The sequence below is a fragment of the Neoarius graeffei genome, chromosome 14 (assembly GCF_027579695.1).
Source record: "Neoarius graeffei isolate fNeoGra1 chromosome 14, fNeoGra1.pri, whole genome shotgun sequence".
NCBI lineage: Eukaryota > Metazoa > Chordata > Actinopteri > Siluriformes > Ariidae > Neoarius > Neoarius graeffei.
This window is the reverse complement of record NC_083582.1, coordinates 16,523,582-16,548,350: the sequence shown is the minus strand read 5'-3', so window position 1 is coordinate 16,548,350 and position 24,769 is coordinate 16,523,582. Positions and strand designations below refer to the sequence as shown.

The window sequence follows — 24,769 nt, the reverse complement described above, 5'->3', positions numbered from 1 at the left end:
CGTCTTTTCAAGAAGTCCAGGGTCCTCCGAGCTCCTGGGTGGGCGGTGAGAGGGGACGAGTGACCCCACTGGAGAACCTTGGCCCGGGCTTGACAAGGGACGTACAAGAGGCCTGGTGGCCCCGTTCCAGGACCGGGGTCCTGGCGTTGAGCTCGTCGGATGACCTCCTCGACACCCCAGCAGACAGGGGCCACAATCCGGGACACAGGGATAATAGGCCCAACTTCACTCTCCCTGTTGGTGGCAGAGAACAGCCTGGAAAGCGCGTCAGGTTTGGTGTTCTTAGAGCCGGGATGGTACGATAGGGTGAAGTCGAATCGACTGAAAAACAAGGCCCACCTAGCCTGTCGTGGGTTCAGTCTCTTGGCTTGCTGGAGGTACTCCAGGTTCTTGTGGTCCGTCCAAACCAGGAATGGATGTTGCGCTCCCTCCAGCCAGTGCCTCCACTCCTCAAGGGCCAGTTTAACCGCTAGCAGTTCTCGATCCCCCACATCATACCGGGACTCCACAGGGCTCAGGCAGTGGGAGAAGTATGCACAGGGGTGCAACTTTCCTTCCGAGCGTTGAGAGAGAACCGCGCCGACACCACTGTCCGAGGCGTCCACCTCCACGATGAATGGTTGGGAAGTGTCCGGGAGGACCAGAATGGGTGCCATGCAAAAGCAGTGCTTGAGGTCCTTGAACGCCTTTTCCGCCTGAGGAGACCAGACATAAGATCCACCAGTCTTTTTGGTGAGATCCGATATGAGTGCTGCTACAGAACTGAAGTTCCTGACAAACTTGCGGTAGAAGTTAGCGAATCCTAAGAACCGCTGAGCTTCTTTAACGGACTTGGGAGTAGGCCAGTCCTGGAAGGCCAGGGTCTTGGCTGGGTCCATTTGGAGTTGTCCCGTCCGTACAATAAAACCCAGGAAGGAGACCAGGATGTAGACTCCTTGGCCAGGGAGTTCGGGAGAGAGGGTAGGCCTGGTCACAACCCTCCCTCGGCTGGACGGGGCAGTCCTTTTCCCGAGAGCTCAGGACATGATGCTTGGAAATGGCCAGGCTTGCCACAGTAGATGCAGCACTTGTCCCTCCTTCTGAGCTCCCTCTCAGATGCGGAGAGACAAGTACAGCCCACTTGCATGGGCTCCAGACAGTCACTGGAGGAGGTAGACGGGCTCCATGTTGAGGCAGTGAGGCCGGGGAGGCTCAGGACTTGGCGGCGCTCTCTAATCCTGTTGTCAAGACGAATGGCATGTGAGATCAGTGTTTTGAGGTCACTTGGGCATCCGATAGAGGCCAGACCGACCATGGTGGAAGGCTGAAACCAGGGCAGTCTCGTTCCATCCACTGACTGCTGCGAGTGTCCGGAACGAGATAGCGTAGTCTGCAGTGCTTCCTTCCTGCCTGCATCTTTACTGATGTCTGCCTGATTGAAGACCCGAAGCATCTCCTCCGTAAACAGCTTGAAGACAGAGCACTCGGGTCCCTGTCTCTGCCAGATGGCTGTTGCCCAAGCTTGTGCCTTATCAGCTAACAAGGTTATCACATATGCGATCTTGCGGCGAGCCGTAGTGTAGGTTGAAGGCTGGAGCTCAAAGGTGAGTTGGCACTGGGTAAGGAACTCCCGGCACTCCCCGTGCTTGCCACCATACTTCTGTGGTGCAAGAAGGCAGGGTTCACAAGGTGACGTAGGCAGCGTGGCAGAAGGCACTGGAGCAGGAGCAGATGGTGGAGCAGGAACAGGGGGAAGGTCAGGATGCAGGCATAGGAGTCAACTGTGCCAGGGCTCTCCCAATTTGCTGAAGCAGTACCTCGTGGCAAACAAGGGCCTCACGTTGGCTTGCAAGTGTTCGTCCATGAATGTCCATGGTCACTCCGAAGCGTGTCGGAGCTGCCATAATTCCCTGAAGGTTGGCTGGGTAGACAGTTGAAGCAGCCTCTGCTGAGTCGGTCATGACAGAGTCTTTCTGTTAGGGTTTTGCTGGGAATCGAACTCAGGTTGCTGTAGTAATCCAGCAAACCCCCACTAGGCCACCAGGGGAATGACTCAAGTGCAGAGGAGTGAGGCGAAAGTAGAGTAGAAAAAACAGTTTATTTACAATGCAAAAAATCCAAGGCAAAAATACAAAAGTATAATCCAAACGCTCAGAAGATATACGGGAAAAAATAAAAAATCCAAAAGTTCAAAGTCAAAACAAAAAGCCAAAAAATAAGAAAAGAAAAGGCAAAAATCCAAACGCTCAGAAGATCCAAAATGGTAAATACAAAGTCCAAAAAGTCCACAAGAAAGCAAAGTACAAAAGACCACAAAGACAAAGGCAAGAAACACAGAACAGAGGTCTCTAGTGATAACAGCACAAAGACTCCGTGACTAGGGACCAAACTGAGGAAGTATTTATACACAGGGAAATTAAGAAACTGGGTGGGGCAGGAAATAAAGAACAGGTGGGGGTAAAAGGCACATGGAAACAGGCAATCAAAACAAACACAAAACACAGAAGCGGTGGAGGCCTCTAGAGGCCAAAACAAACATGACAAGATAAAGCAATAACAGCGGCCTCTAGAGGCCAAGACAGGCCCCAGTCCTAACAGTCGGTGTGCCGCGATCCTCTTCTTGGCGTCCACCTTTATGTCGGACCATTTTTTTTTACCTCTGCCATAGTACGACCTTGTGAAGCTACAGAATTGACCGCATCGGCCACATGCTGCCATTCACACGTTTTTTTCGCATTTCTAACTCCCGTACTATGGCCTCCAAACAAAACAGCTCGACGCTGCTCCACTTCATCTACTAGCACTTCAACTTCACAGTCGGTGAAGTTGCGCTTCTTTGTCTTTCCTTCTGTTTTGGGCATGTTGTCCACAGATATCAATATTCATTAAGGGCATTTCGCTGAATATTTATAGGCAATTGTGGGTGTCTTGAGGTACGTACAGGTGCCGTAAATTTAGAGTGGATTGTGATTTATAAAGGGAAATTGGCGTGGAACGTGCGTGCGCACGGTTTTATAAATCAGAATATTTCTGTGCGCACGCACATTCTGAGTTTCGTGCGCACGCCATCTTCTGCCGTAAATCCTGCGCAAAGTTTTATAAATGAGGCCCCTGGTCTCCCCCGCTAAGACTGTGCGGTGTTACCCTAATAAGAAGCCATGGGTAACACAGGAAGTCAAAGCTGTCCTCAACAGGAAGAAGGCCACCTTCAGGAACAGGGATAGGGAGGCAATGAAATCAGCACAGCAAGAGGTGAAACGCTGCGTGAGGGAAACTAAGGACAGCTACAGGAGAAAGGTGGAGCAGAAGCTGAAGGAGAACAGCATGAGGGAAGTCTGGGAAGGTGTGAAAACCATCACAGGCCACAACACAAAGACCAGAGTCATTGAGGGGACAGTGGAGAGGGCGAACGAGTTGAATGACTTCTTCAACCGGTTCAACCAGCCCACGTCCCCCCCACCCTCCCACTCACTGCAGCCATCTCTCCTTCCCTCAACATACCTCCCCCCAGTCATCGCAGCAGCCCCCTCCTCAAAACAGACTCCTCCATGCATCACTGCAGACCAGGTCAGAGGTCAACTGAGGAAGCTTCACCCCAGGAAAGCAGCAGGCCTGGACAAGGTGTGCCCCCGACTACTGAAGACCTGCGCTGCTGAACTGGGTGAACCATTCCAATGCATCTTCAACCTCAGCCTGCAGCTGGGGAGAGTGCCCACCCTCTGGAAGACATCATGCATCGTTCCAGTTCCCAAGAAGAACCGGCCCAGCGAGCTGAATGACTTCCGACCGGTGGCACTCACTTCACATCTGATGAAGATGTTTGAGCAGCTCTTCCTCAGCCTCCTCAGACCCCAGGTGCAACATGCCCAGGACTGTCTGCAGTTTGCGTACCGGGCAGGTGTTGGTGTGGAAGACGCCATCCTCTACCTGCTACACTGAGCCCACTCACATCTGGATAAGGGAAATGGCACAGTGAGGATCCTCTCCTTGGACTTCGAGTGCCTTCAACACCATCCAGCCCCTTATGCTTCAGGACAAACTGAACAGGATGCGAGTGGACCCCTGCCTGGTCACCTGGATCTCCAGCTACCTCACAGACAGGCCACAGTATGTCAGGCTGAAGGACATCACGTCTGACACTGTGATTAGCAGCACCGGAGCACCCAAGGGCACGGTGCTGGCCCCTCTTCTCTTCACCCTGTACACCATGGACTTCTGCTACAACTCGGAGCTGTGTCACATTCAGAAGTTCGCCGATGACACAGCCATCGTGGGGTGCATCAGGGACGACAGAGAGGAGGAGTATAGGAGCCTGGTGAGGGACTTTGCTGTCTGGTGCAACAGGAACCATCTGCAGCTCAACACCTTGAAGACCAAGAAGCTGGTCATTGACTTTGGGAGGTCCAGACCAAGGTCACGACCAGTTCTGATTGAGGGAGTCAAGGTGGAGGCTGTGGATTCCTACAAGTACCTCGGGCTGTGGCTGGACAGCAAGCTGCACTGGACATGCAACACCAACCACTTGTACAGGAAGGGACAAAGCAGGCTATACTTCCTGAGGAGGCTGCGGTCCTTTAACATCTGCAGGAAACTCCTGTGGATGTTCTATCAGTCTGTGGTTGCCAGTGTCCTGTTTTACACCATGGTGTGCTGGGGGGGCAGCACATCCAAGAAGGACACATCCAGGCTGGACAAACTGATCAGGCGGGCTGGCTCTGCGGTCGGCAAGAAGCTGGACTCTCTGGTGACGGTGGCAGAGAAGGGGACTATGGACAAAACTACTGAACATCATGGATGATGCCAGTCACCCTCTGCACACCGTCATCAGCAAGCAGAGGGGCCTGTTCAGTGACAGAATGCTCCTTCCCAAGTGCAGGACTAACAGACTTAAATTCCTTTGTCCCTCACACCATCAGACTGTACAACTCCTCTCTGGGGGGGAGGAGGGGTAACAGGAGGACAGAGGATGGGAAGGAGCAGTAGCTGAGCCTGACAAAAAACAATACTGGACAATGTGCAATATAATGTGCAATACCTCTCCTGCTGGACTTTTTTTTCTCCCCATATCTTATTCTTTTTTATATTTGTATATGTAAATACTTAATTTATCTAGAAGTTTTCTCTATTTTCTATTCTCTGTTTATCCTGTAATGATGCTGCTGGAATTTTAATTTCCCTGAGGGAAAGTTCTATCTAATCTAATCTAATCTAATCTAATCTAATCTAATCTAATCTAATCTAATCTAATCTAATCTAATCTAATCTAATCTAATCTAATCTAATCTAATCTAATCTAATCTATTGTTTGGTTTGAATTCCGTGCGTGTTTACCAATAGAAGATTTTCCACATTTAGAAGTTGCATTTCCATGAGGCTTTGTATCACAGATGGACAGTAGCTGTTCTGTTGTGTATTTTATCCAGGTTTGATGTAAAAAAAACAAGTCAGAACATAAAAGTAACAACAAATGAGATAAAAAAAACAAAACAACAACAACAACAACAACAACAAAAGACAGAGCTACCCTGGTTGTCACATATACACACACACACACACACACACACACACACACACACACACACACACACACTCTCTCATCTCATCTCCTCTAGTCACGTTATCCTGTTCTACAGGGTCGCAGGCAAGCTGGAGTCTATCCCAGCTGACTACAGGCGAAAGGCGGGGTACACCCTGGACAAGTCGCCAGGTCATCACAGGGCTGACACATAGACACAGATAACCATTCACACTCACGTTCACACCTATGGTCAATTTAGAGTCACCAGTTAACCTAACCTGCATGTCTTTGGACTGTGGGGGAAAACAGAGCACCTAGAGGAAACCCACGCAGACATGGGGAGAACATGCAAACTAAAAAATGATGCTAATAATCAGTCTTCAAATTCATTACCCATTATAATTATATAATTACAATATTACAATTTGGCAGTGGGGGCGGCACGGTGGTGTAGTGGTTAGCGCTGTCGCCTCACAGCAAGAAGGTCCTGGGTTCGAGCCCTGGGGCCGGCGAGGGCCTTTCTGTGTGGAGTTTGCATGTTCTCCCCGTGTCCGCGTGGGTTTCCTCCGGGTGCTCCGGTTTCCCCCACAGTCCAAAGACATGCAGGTTAGGTTAACTGGTGACTCTAAATTGGCCGTAGGTGTGAATGGTTGTCTGTATCTATGTGTCAGCCCTGTGATGACCTGGCGACTTGTCCAGGGTGTACCCCGCCTTTCGCCCGTAGTCAGCTGGGATAGGCTCCAGCTTGCCTGCGACCCTGTAGAAGGATAAAGCGGCTAGAGATAATGAGATGAGAATGAGACAATTTGGCAGTAATGCTTTTCCTGAAGTAGACTGCATGGACCTCTTTTAGTGGAGATAGAATGGAAATGCGATTTTCTCATTTTTCACTTTATACACTCACCGGCCACTTTATTAGGAACACCCATACATCCACCTGCTGTTTTATGCAGTTCTCTAATCAGCCAATCCCTTGACAGCAGCACAATGCATAAAATCACGCAGATACAAATCAAGAGCTTCAGTTAATGTTCACTTCAAACATCAGAATGGGAAAAATTGTGATCTCAAAGTGTAACTTTCACTGTGGCATGGGTGTTGGTGCCAGATGGACTGGTTTGAGTATTTCAGAAACTGCTGACCTCCTGGGGTTTTCACACACAACAGTCTCTATAGTTTACACAGAGTGGTGCAAAAAACAAAAAACATTGAGTGAGCGACAGTTCTTTGGGTTGAAACAAACGCCTTGTTGATAAGAGAGGCCAGTGGAAAATAGACAGTTGCTTGGAAAGAGCTGCCAGGAAAGATACAGTAACTCATATAATCACTCTTTACAACTGTGGTGAGCAAAAAAGCATCTCAGCATGCAACAGCAGAAGACCACATTGGGTTCCACTCCTGCAGCCAAGAACAGGGCTCTTAGAATCAAGAACAAGTTCCTATTATGAACTTATACGAGGTACCAGCAGATAGACAGGCTATCTGCTGGTAGCCTGGGCCCGCCCATCCTAAGCGTGACGCAACACGAGGGCCTGTTGCGAGCTTAGTCTGGCCAGGCAAGCTATCTCCAGCTCTTCCAAGCTCCCGAAAAATCAGGAACCAATCAAATTTGAGCATCTCCAACGGCCCTGGGTAGAGGCGTGTTCAAGGCAGTGACGTAGTAGAACTGCAACCGGAAACCATAGATTGTTTACAGAATCTATGCTGGAAACGCTTCATTCACTAGAAACATTACGAACATGGAGCAAGTTCTCATTGAAAACGGAGCAAAGAGCAGCCCTGGAGGTATTTATTGAAAGGAAGGACGTTTTCGCCTTGCTCCCGACCGGCTTCGGTAAGAGTTTAATCTACCAGTTAGCCCCGTCGCGTCACATACGTCAGAGGAAAGAGTGATGTGATTGGTTTAAGCTTCGTCACAGCCTTTTCTGGCTTCGACCAGTAGCAAACTGAGGCATTTCAGGGAGGCGGGTCAACCACGGGCTCTGGGAAACGGTTGGGCTTAATATCTTGGCCAGACCAATAGCTCGTAGAGCTTTGCAGTCGCGTTAGCCAGACTAATCTGCTGGTACCTCACATAGTAAAGGCTACATCAGGGGGCAGAGCCTTTTCTTACAAAGCCCCACAGTTATGGAACAGCCTTCCAAGTAGTGTTCAGGAATCAGACAGTCTCAGCATTTAAGTCTAGGCTGAAAACATATCTGTTTAGTCAAGCCTTTTGTTAATGGTGTTTATGAGGGAAAGGAGTAGATCTAGAGGGTCCTCAGACAGAGTGTTTTGGTAAACTGGGATGTACAGATGCTGCTAGTCCCCCACTTGCTTGCTTACTCGAGTTTGTTGACTGTGTAGTGGCTGGATGCTTTATGTCCTGGGGTTCACTTCATGCCTGTGTTACCTTCTGGCTCCACCCTTTTAGTTATGCTGTCATAGTTAGTTTTGCCAGAGTCCCTGCTTGTACTCAGCGCAAAATGTATACTGTTCCTATTTATTCAGGTGACATTGGGCATACCAAACAACCTGTGCCCCCCCCCCCCCCCCATCTGTCCCTCTGAGTTACATGTCAATCCTGAGATCAAGATGCTGATCTCTTCTGCTCCTCGGACCTGCCTGATCCATCCTGATGCCCTATGTCTGGTTGGAGTCTCATCACATCGCTCCTGTAGAGGACGGCCCCATATGGATAGTTGAAAGTCACACTTGGAAGATGCTCTGGACACTTACAGTAATGCTTTTATGGCTGAGGACTACAGTTGACTTGCTAACTTTAGGACTGCAGTTGTCATGAACAGTTTTGCACTCCAAAACAGTTTCCATTAAAGAAGACTTATAACATCAATGAAACTGACTTCACGTTAAAACTGTTAATGTCATATTGTCTGTTGTTGCCCAGATGAGGATGGGTTCCCTTTTGAGTCTGGTTCCTCTCGAGGTTTCTTCCTCATGTCATCTGAGGGAGTTTTTCCTTGCCACAGGCTTGCTCATTGGGGACAGATTAGAGATAAAATTGGCTCATGCTTTAAGTCATTCAAATTCTGGAAAGCTGCTTTGCGACAATGTCAAATGTTAAAAGCGCTATACAAATAAACTTGACTTGACTTGGCAACTTGATGGACACACTCTGTCACATTGTTTTGACGTAGCCTTGCCTGCTGAATAAACCATATAGAGTACAATATAGTACACCAGGGCTGCGAATATAAATGAGCTAGCAGGGCTAAACTCAAAGCTAAATAAAATAGGGTAACCAGACTTCCCCGTTTTCCGGGGACAGTCCCCATTTTTGGTGGCCTGTCTCCAGCTGGAGCTGTTCCTGGAAATGTCCCCATGACCGCCAAGTCAAGTCAAATCAAGTCAAGTTTATATTTATAGCACTTTTAACAGTAGACATTTTCACAAAGCAGCTTTCCAGAATTTTAATGACTTTAAACATGAGCTAATTTTATCCCTAATCTATCCCAAAGAGCAAGCCTGTGGCAACAGTGGCAAGGAAAAACTCCCTCAGACAACATAAGGAAGAAACCTCGAGAGGAACCAGACTCAAAAGGAAACCCATCCTCATTTGGGTGATAACAGACAATATAACATTTTTAACAGTTTTAAGATGAAGTCTGTTTCATTGATGTTATAAACTGTTCATTGATGGAAACTTGAGTGCAAAACTGTTCATGACAACTGCAGTCCTAAATTTAGCAAGCCAACTGTAGTCCTCGGCCATAAAAGCATTACTGTAAATGTCCAGAGCATCTTCTAAGTGTGACTTTCAACTGTCCATATGGGGCCGTCCTCTACAGGAGTGATTAGGGTTGCCACATGTACTGGTTTTCCTGGGATTGTCCCGTTTATTTAGTGTCTGTCCCAGAAAATTGATCATCCTTCCCGGGACGCGTATTGTCCCAGTTTTTTTGTGAAAATGCACTTCTATTCACATATTCATTAGTTACACTTTTGAATAAACCTATAATTCTGCTGTTGTATCAGTGTTCTCTTCCCCGCCACTATTTTACTTGCTGTCCTGTGTTGCCGTAGCACAGGGATGCTTTCATTTGATTGGTTGTTGTAGCCTGTGCAAAATTAAAGTTTACTTTACCCATCATCACTTAGCAACTACTGTGGCCGCGCGGCGTGCGCAACTACTGTGGCCATGCTGCACGCGCAACCACATAGAGCAGATTGACAGAGGCAGCTACACAGAGGCAAAGTTACCACAGTCAGTGTGAGATATAGCCTAGGCTAGAGAAAAATTAATACATTTTAGGTGGTGAAGAAATGGGGGGAGAAACGGATGAGGAGGAACAGACTAAGTCAGGAGAGCCAGCGACGAAGAAAAAAAGACATGTCACATTCAACTCAGATTGGACGAAAAAAGAGACCTTTGCGGAATGGGTGAGGCCTACCCAAGGAGACCCGTTCTCTGCCACCTGTATTGTGTGCCCAGCCAAAGTTATTGTGAAATATGAAGGGAAAATGGCAATCAACAATCATGCAAAAACAAAAAAGCACCAGACTGCTATACTGAATAAACGCCAAAATCGAGCCATTGCTACTTTTATGACTAAAAAGGGCTCCCCAGAGGAAGATAGAGTAGCAGCGGCAGTGCTTACTAGTGTATACCACGGGGTTCTTCACGGTCATAGTTACCTATCAACAGATTGTGTCATTAAAGCAGCGTTTCTCAACCTTTTTTCAGTCACTGCACCCTTCAGAAGTATGCAAATTCTCAAGGCACCCCCATATAAAATATATGCAGTCACGTTGACCATACGCTGACCCCGGCAGTGACATTGTGACATGGGAAAGGGGGCCATGAGACAAATTTTGATGATGCATGAGGCGGCGATGATCTGCATTAGTGTAACTATCATTTTTTGGAATTTTAATTCATTTTATTTATTTCAATGTTAGAATATATAATTTTTTGACAGCACCCCTAACGAAGTCAGACGGCACCCCGGTTGAGAAAGGCTGCATTAAAGTCAATACAAAAATCTTCCATGACTCAAGTATAGCCTCAAAAGTGTCATGTGGGCGAACAAAAAGCGAAGCTTTAATGCAGAGTGTCCTAGCCCCATATAGCCAGGAGCGTTTGGTTTCAGAACTTAAGCAAACGCAATTCTTTTCTGTTTGTTCTGACGCATCAAATTCAGGCAATGCCAAACTGTTTCCGTACACTGTCCAATATTTCCATGAAGAAGAGGGTGTTAAATATGGGCTATTGGAATTTTACGAGGACCCCCATGAAACCAGTAGAGTCATCTACGATCAGATAGTGGACATCACAGAATCATGCGGACTGTGTGTCGGTAAGATCAGTGCATATGGTGCTGACAATGCCTCTGTCAATTTTGGCAAGCATAATTCTGTTTTTCAAAAACTAAAAGATGTCAATCCGTATCGTCAAGGCCAACTGCAAGTGTCACTTGATTCACAACACCCTGAAAAATGCAAGCAGAAATCTAAACTCGGCAGGACATGATGTGGAGTGCATTGTCCTTAAAATATACAGCAAGTTCTCTTGCTCAGCCAAGAAAGTAGAATCTCTCAAAGAGTTCTGCGAATTTACAGCATTACAATACAAACAAATTCTGAGACATGTACCTACCCGCTGGTTATCCCTACTACCTGCAATTCATTGGATCTTAGAATGTTGGCCTGCCCTGAAATCATACTTTTTGTCATTAGGGAAGAATGACTGTCCTGCTGTTATTTGGAAGGCAATCTGCAAAGGTGATGCGGCAGAGAGCAGTGATGACGTGACGGTGTCAGAGTGTGTCCTATTGCTTATGCATAATGTCATGCAGGAATTTGACAGCGCAATTCGAAAGTTGGAAAATGAGAATGTTAGCTTACTGGATGTTCTTGAGGTGATGAGCCGACTGCGCAGCCAATTAATGTCACGTCGCTCAGACAAGTTTTATGGGAGCAAGACAAGGCAGGCATTATGAAAATTGACCAAAACAGAACAAGCTGAGTTTGTTGGATTGGCCAACAGCTTCTTTGAAAAAGGTGTTCAGTATCTAGAAGCTAACTTTGATTTTGATGACCCAATAATGCACAACTCCACCTGCCTGCGACTTGCCGATCCAATCGAATAGAATGCGCTGGAAGAATTAGTTGACAAATTGAAACTGAAGGACATTGACGTTGACCAGCTGTATCAGGACTACACTGTACTGAACAGTGTGTTTGAACGCATTCCATAAGAGCTGACCCCTGACAAAAAAAATGGGCTTTTTTTTTTCAAGAGGGAGAAAGCAGCAACAGAATTGCTGAAAGTAGTATCATTTGTTCTGTCAGTTCCCGTCAGCAACGCTTATACTGAGCGTGTATTTAGTCACATGGAAGATATGTGGTCCGACAAAAGGAATAGGATGTCAGTAGGGTTAGTCAAAGCTGAACTCCAGATCAGACTGAACTTTAAAATGTCCTGCTTGGAGTTCAAAGCATTCGTCGAGGGACAGAAGGCACTTATGCTGACAGCAAAAAGGGATGAGAAATACAAATGGAGAAAGAGGTGAGAATTATTTAGTGTTCAGTTAATGAAGTAGATGATAATGATAAATTAGGCTAAATGAAAATACTGTGTATTGTTGTCTAAAAGTCTATATTTGATATATACAGAGGGAGAGCAGCAGGGAAAGGAAGCAGAGTCCAGGGCCAGTGCGTGTGCATCAGGGAGTGCGTCAGTGAACGCGTCTGCAGGGAGTTCCTCAAGACAATAGCCAGGTAAGACACTTGCATTAAAAACTTCCTTTATAAAATGGTTCGTCGTCAACCTCCGCCCAGTCAGTAACCACGCCCCCCGCGGGCGTCCCAGTTTTTCACAACTCAGATGTGGCAACCCTAGGAGTGATGTGAGGAGACTCCAGCCAGACACAGGGCCTCAGGGTGGATCAGGCAGGTCCAAGGAACAGAAGAGGTCAGCATCTCGAGCTCAGGATTGACATGTAACTCAGAGGGACAGACAGAGTGGGGGCAGGGGAGAAAAGAGAAAGAGAAAAAACACAGGTTGTTAGGTATGCCCAATGTCACCTGATGAGTAGGAACAGTATACAGTGGTGCTTGAAAGTTTGTGAACCCTTTAGAATTTTCTATATTTCTGCATAAATATGACCGAAAACATCATCAGATTTTCACACAAGTCCTAAAAGTAGATAAAGAGAACCCAGTTAAACACATGAGGCAAAAATATTATACTTGGTCATTTATTTATTGAGGAAAATGATCCAATATTACATATCTGTGAGTGGCAAAAGTATGTGAACCTTTGCTTTCAGTATCTGGTGTGACCCCCTTGTGCAGCAATAACTGCAACTAAACGTTTGTGGTAACTGTTGATCAGTCCTGCACACCGGCTTGGAGGAATTTTAGCCCATTCCTCCGTACAGAACAGCTTCAACTCTGGGATGTTGGTGGGTTTCCTCACATGAACTGCTCACTTCAGGTCCTTCCACAACATTTTGATTGGATTAAGGTCAGGACTTTGACTTGGCCATTCCAAAACATTAACTTTATTCTTCTTTAACCATTCTTTGGTAGAATGACTTGTGTGCTTAGGGTCATTGTCTTGCTGCATGACCCACCTTCTCTTGAGATGGACAGATGTCCTGACATTTTCCTTTAGAATTCGCTGCTATAATTCAGAATTCATTGTTCCAGCAATGATGGCAAGCTGTCCTGGCCCAGATGCAGCAAAACAGGCCCAAACCATGATACTACCACCACCATGTTTCACAGATGGGATAAGGTTCTTATGCTGGAATGCAGTGTTTCTCCTTTCTCCAAACATAACGCTTCTCATTTAAACCAAAAAGTTCTATTTTGGTCTCATCTGTCCACAAAACATTTTCAATAGCCTTCTGGCTTGTCCACGTGATCTTTAGCAAACTACAGACGAGCAGCAATGTTCTTTTTGGAGAGCAGTGACTTTCTCCTTGCAACCCTGCCATGCACACCGTTGTTGTTCAGTGTTCTCCTGATGGTGGACTCATGAACATTAACATTAGCCAATGTGAGAGAGGCCTTCAGTTGCTTAGAAGTTACCCTGGGGTCCTTTGTGACCTCGCCGACTATTACACGCCTTGCTCTTGGAGTGATCTTTGTTGGTCAACCACTCCTGGGGAGGGTAACAATGGTCTTGAATTTCCTCCATTTGTTCACAATGTGTCTGACTGTGGATGGGTGGAGTCCAAACTCTTTAGAGATGGTTTTGTAACCTTTTCCAGCCTGATGAGCATCAACAACGCTTTTTCTGAGGTCCTCAGAAATCTCCTTTGTTCGTGGCATGATACACTTCCACAAACATGTGTTGTGAAGATCAGATGTTTATAGATCCCTGTTCTTTAAATAAAACAGGGTGCCTACTCACACCTGATTGTCATCCCACTGATTGAAAACACCTGACTCTATTTTCACCTTCAAATTAACTGCTAATCCTAGGGGTTCACATACTTTTGCCACTCACAGATATGTAATATTGGATCATTTTCCTCAATAAATAAATGACCAAGTATAATATTTTTGTCTCATTTGTTTAAGTGGGTTCTCTTTATCTACTTTTAGGACTTGTGTGGAAATCTGATGATGTTTTCAGTCATATTTATGCAGAAATATAGAAAATTCTAAAGGGTTCACAAACTTTCAAGCACCACTGTACATTTTGCATTGAGTGCAAGCAGGGACTCTGGCAAAACTGACTATGATAGCATAACTAAAAGGGGAGAACCAGAAGGTAACACAGACATGAGGGCGCCCGGGACATAAAGCAGCCAACCACTACACCATCAACAAACTCGAGTGAGCAAGTGAGTGGGGGACTGACAGCATCCATACATCCCAGTTTACCATAACACTATGTCTGAGGACCCTCCAGATTTACTCCTTTACCTCATAAACACTATTAACAAAAGGCTTGACTCAACAGATATGTTTTCAGCCGAGACTTAAACGCTGAGACTGTGTCGGATTCCCGAACACTACTTGGAAGGCTGTTCCCTGGAAAAAAAACAAAGAAAAAACAAACAAAAAACCCAGACTGAAATATCTACCAGATTTCAGCAGATGCCTCACGTATTGTTTGTGGCTCACTTTAAGATGGGCTCAGGCCTATAGCAAAGATGTTCTAGAACACTGGCGTGGATTTAAGGGGGGGATGCGCCCCCCCGTCCAAAAAAATTGTTTTGGTATTGCAAATACTGAGATATGCCTGCCCTTTTTTATTTAGTTAATAAGGTTTTAAAAATAAACAAAATAAATTATGTGTGAGATTGAGCTGAACAGTTTATTGTATAAATTTATATTTAATAGTAGGTCCTAGCTTAGGTTTTTTCGCTCGTGACCCGAATGCAGTAAAAAGCAAGCTGGGCGAGTCCTGTTGGATTTTAACAGGGTGCGCGAACTGTATCTACATAATAACAAACTGTATTCCCAGACTACACTGTAGACTACATGTAAAGGGTGTGTGCCATCCTTTTATGTTTATGGTATTGTTAACACGCATGTTCACAAGCCAAAATGATAAGATGCTGCAGCAGGCTTAATGCTCCCCCCCCACACACACACACACTGTGGGCGGTAAAAGAGAGCAACTGGACTTGCTTGAAGATCCTTGAAGACGTTTCACCTCTCATCCGAAAGGCTTCTTCAGTTCTATCTGACTAATAGGGAGTATCAGGTATTTATCCTCTCATGGATGAAAAGCAATCCTAAGGTGTCATTGAGTCATCCTGTTGGTGTGGGTCACTGGGGGCTGGGTGTGAATGGCCTAGAGATTCGTTGAGGTGATCAATGGGTTATTGGTTCTCTCTGTCCTCCTGTGAGTCACTGAAAACAGCTGGGTTTTGGTGTGCATTCAGTTGTCTGGGAAGTGTGCCAAGGACTGCATTGTAGGTGGCTGATAAATGGTGCCTTAGACCCCCATTTCTGTTCAGTGATGGCTGTTCCAGGTTGACAAAAATGGCTTCTTTAACTCCTCGCTCATACCAACGATCCTCTCTGGCTAAAATGCATACGTTGCGATCCTGAAACAAGTGTCCTTTGTTGTAAAGATGAAGATAGACAGTAGAGTCTTAGCCTGAGGAACTGGCTCTCCTGTGTTGAGCCATGCGCCTGTGAAGCGGTTGTTTTGTTTACCCAATATATGAGTCTGTGCATTCCTTGCTGCACTGAATTGCATACACTACATTGTCCTGTTTGTGTCTGGGTATTCTGTCCTTAGGGTGGACCAGTTTCTGCTTCAGGGTGTTGCTGGGTCTGAAATGTACCAGAATGTTATGTTTGTAGAAGATCCTCCTGAGTTTCTCAGATAGACCAAAAATGTAGGGAATGACAATGCTCTTGCATTTGTGTACACACACACACACACACACACACACACACACACACACACACACACACACACACACACACACACACGTCGGCTGTCCGGCTACTGCTTGTATTCATTACAAGGGTATCCCTGTACTTACTATACCCTGTCTATGTACATGGTACGTATGCCATTTTGGGGCTGAGCCTCACTTTGGTTTTTATGATAGCGGCTGGAGAGTTCTGTGAGAGATGTTGATTTTTGCAACAGCTCTGAAGAAAATCTGCTTGAAATAGAATAGAATAGAATGCCTTTATTGTCACTGCACAAATGTACAACAAAATTTAGTTCATCGTAGGAGAGCAAAGCTGCTGCATATGTGCGCACCGCCACTCTTGGGCACTTCAGCCCAAGGCCATCCCATGTTAACCTAACTGCATGTCTTTGAATCATTAATCTTTGGAACTAAGACTTATTGTAGGGCTTGTTCACATGCAACTCACACAATCATTGTATAGTTATCTCAGTCTATTAGACTCAGGAGCTCAGATTGCAGTTACTGACTTTGTATTATAGACATGCAACTCTTGCAGTCTTTATTTATAGTTCTCTTTATTAAGCTCTGTCTTAAGTCGCCATTTACATTACCTCAGTTTACCTGGGTATATTCACATATATTCTTATAATAATAATTAAAAAAAAAAAAAAAAATAATAATAATAATAATAATAATACAAGAATAAGAATACATTCTTATATGTACATAGAATGTCCTGAACAGGAGTTCAGATTGCACTTGCTAAAATAGTAATAGTTTATTGATATAAGGTGTTTTGTGGTCAGTGTACTACACTGTAGTGTGTCATGTGGAAATGCATTATATGACAATGCAACTTTCATAAATATTACAATATATCAGTTATAATTATGTTCTATGCATATATCTGCAACTCTGACAATATAATTTTCAGTGACTAATAAAATGGTTTTGAAAGTTCCTACTTTTAAAAATATTTTTGATATGGTAATTTTCTTTAAGAGATTTCACTTACAACATGTCTCTGACAGCTCAAAATGCATCTCTGGGCATTTAAAAACTGCAGAGCTTCCAGGGGCCTCTGGTGACCCTGGGCCCCCAGCCCCCTGGCCTTACTGGGTTGACCCCCCTTCCCATTTTCCTGGAGCCGCCCCGGAACACCTCTTGTGATAGCCTTTCCAGTATTTTGATTGGTGGAGCTTAGAAACAACTTTTTAGCAGAGTGCTAGAATCTTTGCCTAAAGTCACTCATTCAGCTTTGACAGATCACTTCATCCACTCCTGGACAGGTGAACCATAGTCTTTTCTTGTAGGCCTAAGTGACATTGTTTGTCATCTGTTATTTAGCCTTTAAATGTGTAAGCTACATTTTGCAATGTTGTATATGACATAACATTGCTTGTCACACTACATTGAGATGTAGCGGTTGACCTAACAAACCGGCCAATGCTAGCAGGAGAAAGCTCAGTGCAGCGCCAATCAGTCAGCTGAAGTTGTTGCTAGATGTAGCGTTGCTGTAAGGGCAGTATCTCACTGGGCTGCGACAGCCCGCGACTAGTTGGAGACAACAATTGCGATAAAATATGCGACTTAGCGACAACTTTCACTTGGAATCACACCGAATTGATATTCGCATATTTTACCGCAATTGTTGTGTCTCCAACTAGTTGCAGGCTGTCGCAGCCCAACTTTCCCTCGGCAGGCAGGGAAGTAGAGGAAGCCTCACGAAAACTGACTTGAGAAGGGTTCACGACGGCTTTGCGACACCAGCGACGCATTTGCGGCTATTTTGAGAGAAATTTTGTCGCACAAATTTTTTGAACATGTTCAAAATTTCAGTGACGAAGGAGCGACACTTTGCGACTCATGCGAGGAAATTGAAAAGCCCCGCGAATGTTTCAAGACACTTTTGAAACTCTCTTGCGAATGACGTTCGCAATTTATCGCAAACTGTCGCAGCCCAGTGAGATACTGGCTTAACCAATGTGCTTAACCTGGTTTCGAACAATGTGCGGTGTATTGTAATGTATTAGCTCTTTATGTTATTTTATTTATTCTTTTTTTTTGTCACTTTTTTCATTTTCTTTCTTTTGTATGTACAAATAGTTACATACATTTTTATACATGTTCGAAAATAAATAAATTCATTCATTCATTCATTCAACCAAAATCCAACAGAGGTAAAATGAACAGTTCAATGGCATAAGCTAATTTACACACAAATTGGTGTGTTATCTCACAGAGTAGCTGACTATGTAAAGCTGTAGGCTTATGGTAATGTTACCAAAGTGTCAGTAATTTGTATAATTTGTTGTGATGTGTAGCAGACTACATAGTTTGATTAAGGTTACTCATTTAGTATAGGTCATCAATTCAGCTATGGCTACAATTTAGGCTATGGGAGATCAGGAATCATTTGTATCCTCAGTAATAATAATAATAATAATAATAATAACAACAACAACAACCATACCTTGAAATTGCTTGGATTGAAGTACAACCCCGATTCCAAAAAAGTTGGGACAAAGTAAAAATTGTACATAAAAACGGAATGCAATGATGTGGAAGTTTTAAAATTCCGTGTTTTATTCAGAATAGAACATATATGACATATCAAATGTTTAAACTGAGAAAATGTATCATTTAATAAGAAAAATAAGGTGATTTTAAATTTCATGACAACACCACATCTCAAAAAAGTTGGGACAAGGCCATGTTTACCACTGTGAGACATCCCCTTTTCTCTTTACAACAGTCTGTAAATGTCTGGGGACTGAGGAGACAAGTTGCTCAAGTTTAGGGATAGGAATGTTAACCCATTCTTGTCTAATGTAGGATTCTAGTTCCACAACTGTCTTAGGTCTTTTTGGTCGTATCTTCCGTTTTATGATGCGCCAAATGTTTTTTCTATGGGTGAAAGATCTGGACTGCAGGCTGGCCAGTTCAGTACCCGGACCCTTCTTCTACGCAGCCATGATGCTGTAATTGATGCAGTATGTGGTTTGGCATTGTCATGTTGGAAAATGCAAGGTCTTCCCTGAAAGAGACGTCGTCTGGATAGGAGCATATGTTGCTCTAGAACCTGGATATACCTTTCAGCATTGATGGTGTCTTTCCAGATGTGTAAGCTGCCCATGCCACACGCACTAATGCAACCCCATACCATCAGAGATGCAGGCTTTTGAACTGAGTGCTGATAACAACTTGGGTCGTCCTTCTCCTCTTTAGTCCGAATGACACGGCGTCCCTGATTTCCATAAAGAACTTCACATTTTGATTCGTCTGACCACAGAACAGTTTTCCACTTTGCCACAGTCCATTTTAAATGAGCCTTGGCCCAGAGAAGACATCTGCGCTTCTGGATCATGTTTAGATACAGCTTCTTCTTTGAACTATAGAGTTTTAGCTGGCAACGGCGGATGGCACGGTGAATTGTGTTCACAGATAATGTTCTCTGGAAATATTCCTGAGCCCATTTTGTGATTTCCAATATAGAAGCATGCCTTTATGTGATGCAGTGCCGTCTAAGGGCCCGAAGATCACGGGCACCCAGTATGGTTTTCCGGCCTTGACCCTTACGCACAGAGATGCTTCCAGATTCTCTGAATCTTTTGATGATATTATGCACTGTAGATGATAATATGTTCAAACTCTTTGCAATTTTACACTGTGGAACTCCTTTCTGAGATTGCTCCACTATTTTTCGGCGCAGAATTAGGGGGATTGGTGATCCTCTTCCCATCTTTACTTCTGAGAGCCGCTGCCACTCCAAGATGCTCTTTTTATACCCAGTCATGTTAATGACCTATTGCCAGTTGACCTAATGAGTTGCAATTTGGTCCTCCAGCTGTTCCTTTTTTGTACCTTTAACTTTTCCAGTCTCTTATTGCCCCTGTCCCAACTTTTTTGAGATGTGTTGCTGTCATGAAATTTCAAATGAGCCAATGTTTGGCATGAAATTTCAAAATGTCTCACTTTCGACATTTGATATGTTGTCTATGTTCTATTGTGAATACAATATCAGTTTTTGAGATTTGTAAATTATTGCATTCCGTTTTTATTTACAATTTGTACTTTGTCCCAACTTTTTTGGAATCGGGGTTGTAAACTGTTGATTTAAACTGTGTTGTGTGTTTTGTATATTTTTAAATACATTGTCCATTACTAGTGGCATATATGATAATGAATTTAATATATTTACTTTCATGGGTCTAAAACATCTATTTCAGCTAGCCTACAATTTAAGAGTCTATAAATCTAAACTGGGCGGCATGGTGGTGTAGTGGTTAGCGCTGTCGCCTCACAGCAAGAAGGTCCGGGTTCGAGCCCCGTGGCCGGCGAGGGCCTTTCTGTGTGGAGTTTGCATGTTCTCCCCGTGTCCGCGTGGGTTTCCTCCGGGTGCTCCGGTTTCCCCCACAGTCCAAAGACATGCAGATTAGGTTAACTGGTGACTCTAAATTGACCGTAGGTGTGAATGTGAGTGTGAATGGTTGTCTGTGTCTATGTGTCAGCCCTGTGATGACCTGGCGACTTGTCCAGGGTGTACCCCGCCTTTCGCCCATAGTCAGCTGGGATAGGCTCCAGCTTGCCTGCGACCCTGTAGAAGGATAAAGCGGCTAGAGATAATGAGATGAGATGAGATAAATCTAAACTGTGTATCCATACAAGAGATTCACATTGTCTTTAATTAATGTTAACCAAAAACAGTTGCAGACTCGGCCTACAGTGCATTCAGTGAGGAAAATCCCACTTTTTATACAATGCATGATCAAAATGCATGAAAGCCAGAAATGTCCGCTCTTTTTATTACAAAGATGAAAACAGACATTTTAATTATATTTTCACTGCCAAACCGAAAATGTCCCCAGTTTTCTTCTCAGGAACCTGGTCACCTTACCCTGTCAGCCACTGGGCTCAAACCCAGAACCTTCTTGCTATGAGGCAATAGTGCTAACCACTACACCACTGTGCTGGCCCTAATTAAATTGTATTTAATTAAATTATTTAAATAAATTTAACTACATTAATCTTTCAAATAATTATACTTGCCAGTAGTAATTAAACTGTAGAAATAATGTAAAATGACTGATAGGGTCCAGAGCTTATTAAAGATTAGTCTGAAACTGTATGAATGTGTAAATATACCACACTATCAAAGGGAACAGGACTTGTGGAAGTCAATTTTATCTACACAAATTCTGGAAAATGATAAATATCCCATCTGTTAATGTTTTCTTTTTCTCGAAAATTCCTGTATTGTGCTAGGTGAGCTAAGATGATTCATTTAACTCATGTGTAGAATAAATGAACACATGAATTAGCCATATCTGACTCATAACTGATGTGTGTGTGTGTATAATAAGTGCAGCTGCTGGGAATTACACCATGACAAGTGTTACCTGATAAGGTCATCCAAGTTAACATGTGCTTCTGAAATGCACACATCAGTTCATAAACAGGAGCACACACAGAGTACGGAAAAACAGCATGCTGCACACATGCATGCACGCGCACAGCCTATTCACTATATACTCCATCCAGACATCATCATTGCTCCACTGTGGGCATCCCAAATTGTACAGTCAATTCATTATATACACCACACAGACATGATCATCATTCCACTGTGTGGTATACAGTCCCCTCCCAAAGTATTGGAACAGCAAGGCCAATTCTTTTGTTTTTGCGATAACCTAAAGACATTTTGATTTGATATCAAAACAAGAATAATGAGACAACAGATCAAATTTCGGTATTCATTTCCAGATATTTACATCTAGCTGTGTTAAAACAAAAACAAACAAACAAAAAAACCTCACAGCTTGGTGACTTTGATAGTAGAACACCCACTTTTTTGTGAGCAAAGGTATTGGAACAGGTTGTCTTAAAGTCTTAATATTTGTGGCATATCCCTTGCTTGCCATAACTACATCAATCTGATGACCCACTGACAATCACCAAACTGTTATGTTCTCATCTCATCTCATTATCTCTAGCCGCTTTATCCTGTTCTACAGGGTTGCAGGCAAGCTGGAGCCTATCCCAGCGGACTACGGGCGAAAGGCAGGGTACACCCTGGACAAGTCGCCAGGTCATCACAGAGTTACTGTTATGTTCTTCTTTTGTGATTCTTTTCGAAGCTTGTACTGCAACTTCCTTCAGTTGCTGAAATGCTGCTCAGTTGGGTTAAGGTCTGGTGATTGATGTGTCCAGTCTGAAACCTTCCACTTTTTTCTCCTGATGAAGTCCTGTGTTGTGTTTTCAGTGTTTTTCGCATTGTTGTCTTACTGCATTATGAAGTCCTTCCAATTAGATTGGATATATTTCTCTGTAAATTGGCAGAGAGAATGTTTCTGTAGACTTCTGAATTCATTCCCCTGCTAACTTCATGAGTTCCTTCATCAGTAAAGATTAGTAAGCCTGTTCCAGAAGCAGCCATTCAAGCCCAAATCATGACACTACCTCCACAATGCTTGACTGATGTTTTGGATCATGCACAGATCCTTTTTTTCTCCACAATTTGGTAGAGGTTCATCTTGGTTCCAGAAGTTTTGTGGTTCATCTCTGAATTTGTGAATTCCAATCTTCTGATTCTTACTGCTGATGAGTGGTTTGTATCTCGTGGTATTTCTGCTCTCAAAGTCTTCTTCAAACGGTGGATTGTGACACCTTGTGAACACCCCTGCCCTGTGGAGGTTGTTGGTGAAGTCACTGACTGTTGTTTTTGGGTTTTTCTTCACAACTCTCACACTGTTTCTGCTATCAGCTTCTGTTGTTTTCCTTGGCTGACCTGTTCAGTGTTTAGTTGTTAGTATACCAGTGCCTTCTTTCTTTTCCCTAACAACCTGTGTTTTCTCTCTCTTTCTCTTTTCCTCCCCCTGTCTGTCCTTCTGAGTTACATGTCAACCTTGAGATCGAGATGCTGACCGCTTCTGCTCCTCGGACCTGCCTGATCCATCCTGATGCCCTATGTCTGGCTGGAGTCTCCTCACATCGCTCCTGTGGAGGACGGCCCCATATGGACAGTTGAAAGTCACACTTGGAAGATGCTCTGGACACTTACAGTAATGCTTTTATGGCTGAGGACTACAGTTGACTTGCTAACTTTAGGACTGCAGTTGTCATGAACAGTTTTGCATTCAAGTTTCCATCAATGAACAGTTTATAACATCAATGAAACAGACTTCATGTTAAAACTGTTATCACGTTGTCTGTTATCTCCCAAATGAGGATGGGTTCCCTTTTGAGTCTGGTTCCTCTCGAGGTTTCTTCCTCATGTTGTCTGAGGGAGTTTTTCCTTGCCATTGTCGCCACAGGCTTGCTCATTGGGGATAGATTAGGGATAAAATTAGCTCATGTTTAAAGTCATTAAAATTCTGGAAAGCTGCTTTGCGACAATGTCTATTGCTAAAAGCGCTATAAAAATAAACTTTTCAGGACATTCCAAATTGTTGTATTGGCTATGCGCAATGCTTGTGCTTTTCTCCCATAGACAGCTCTTTGGTCTTCATGTTGGTTTGTCAATTTTTAACAACAAATGAAGTCTTCACAGGTAAAACCCAGGGCTCAGATCAAGAAAAGACATTCAGAGCTATTAACTGTTTAAACAATCAATCTAACAGGGCAACAAGAAACACAGCAGTCATGTGTTCCAATATTTTTGATCACTTGAAAAACGGTGAGTTCTGTACAATCTGGTGTATATACAAAAGGAAAAGTTGTTAAGTGGAATTTTACAAGTTCAGTTACTTAAACATTTTTTGATTAGTTTATTTTTAATTTCTGTTTATCTATTTTGTCATTCATTTTTTGACAATTTATCATCAATGTACTACTTGTTATTTTGAAGGTTCAGTTAATCAAATTACTGCGGGAAGGTTATGGTCACATGACAGCTTCTAATGGGTTTGCGAATACTTGGCGATGAAAAATTGGTAGCATCGCCACCAATTGTGCAATGCATGACGAATGTTCTCCAAGCTTCGTGAGTTGTTTTTTTAGTGTATCTCCGCCTCGTGAGTGGCCAAAAACATTGTGAAAATTTTCAACACATGCACTGAAATTTGGTTTTTGTTGGCAAATTAAGTGGCAAATACTCGCAGATGGCTTTGGGAATACTTCCCGCTGCTCGAGGAAGCATCGCCACCAAACACCTCATTTTCATCGATAACCCATTGCAAAGCATCATGAGCTGTAGTGTGATCGTAGCCTAACAGCTCCTAGTTACTGTAAAAACTCATCTACCACCAGTCTGAATAAAACAAATCATTTATTGTGCAAATCATAACAAGACATGAGCGTTCACATGAGCACAAGTCAACGTTTAAACATTTCAGTGATGTCCTACATTTTTATGACATTTTGTGTTAGTTGAAAGTGGGTGGCACAGTGGTGCAGTGGTTACCACGGTCACTTCACAGCAAGAAGGTTCTGGGTTTGAACCTCATGGCCAACGGGGGGTCATTCTGTGTGGAGTTTGCATGTTCTCTCTGTATCTGTGTGGGTTTCCTCTCACAGTTCAAAAACATGCAGATTAGGTAAAATACCCAGCCACTGGGGTTGTACAAGACAGTGCATATTTAGTGCCGATCCCAAGCTCGGATAGACTGGGGAGGGTTGTATCAGGAAGGACACCTGGTGTAAAACAGTGACCCCTAACGGGAGCAGCGGCAAGAAAAAGAAGTGATGGTTGAAAGTGCTTGAAACACTTTATAGCAATTTGATGTTATTTTTCTTCTTTTTTATTATTGCTGTGTGCAAGTCCTCACCCCTGTAAAGTCTGTCAACCGAAACCGAAGCACATCCCACAGCTCTGTCCTGGAGTTAACAGAATAAAGGTTCCACTGAAATACACTGATGAAAAAGACAGACACTTCTTCCTCTTCTTTGTCAGTTCTTCTGGGTTCACACTTGAGTCTCGCTTTCATTCCTCCAC

The 24,769-nt window shown here is 44.0% G+C and overlaps 1 protein-coding gene across 1 annotated transcript in view; it reads right to left on the bottom strand.

Annotated features, from left to right (window-relative positions):
* The window catches only part of LOC132897493 (SH3 and cysteine-rich domain-containing protein 2-like), a 191,115-nt gene that overhangs the window by 165,893 nt on the left and 453 nt on the right, over window positions 1-24,769 (bottom strand). The gene's annotated exons all lie outside the window — the stretch shown is intronic.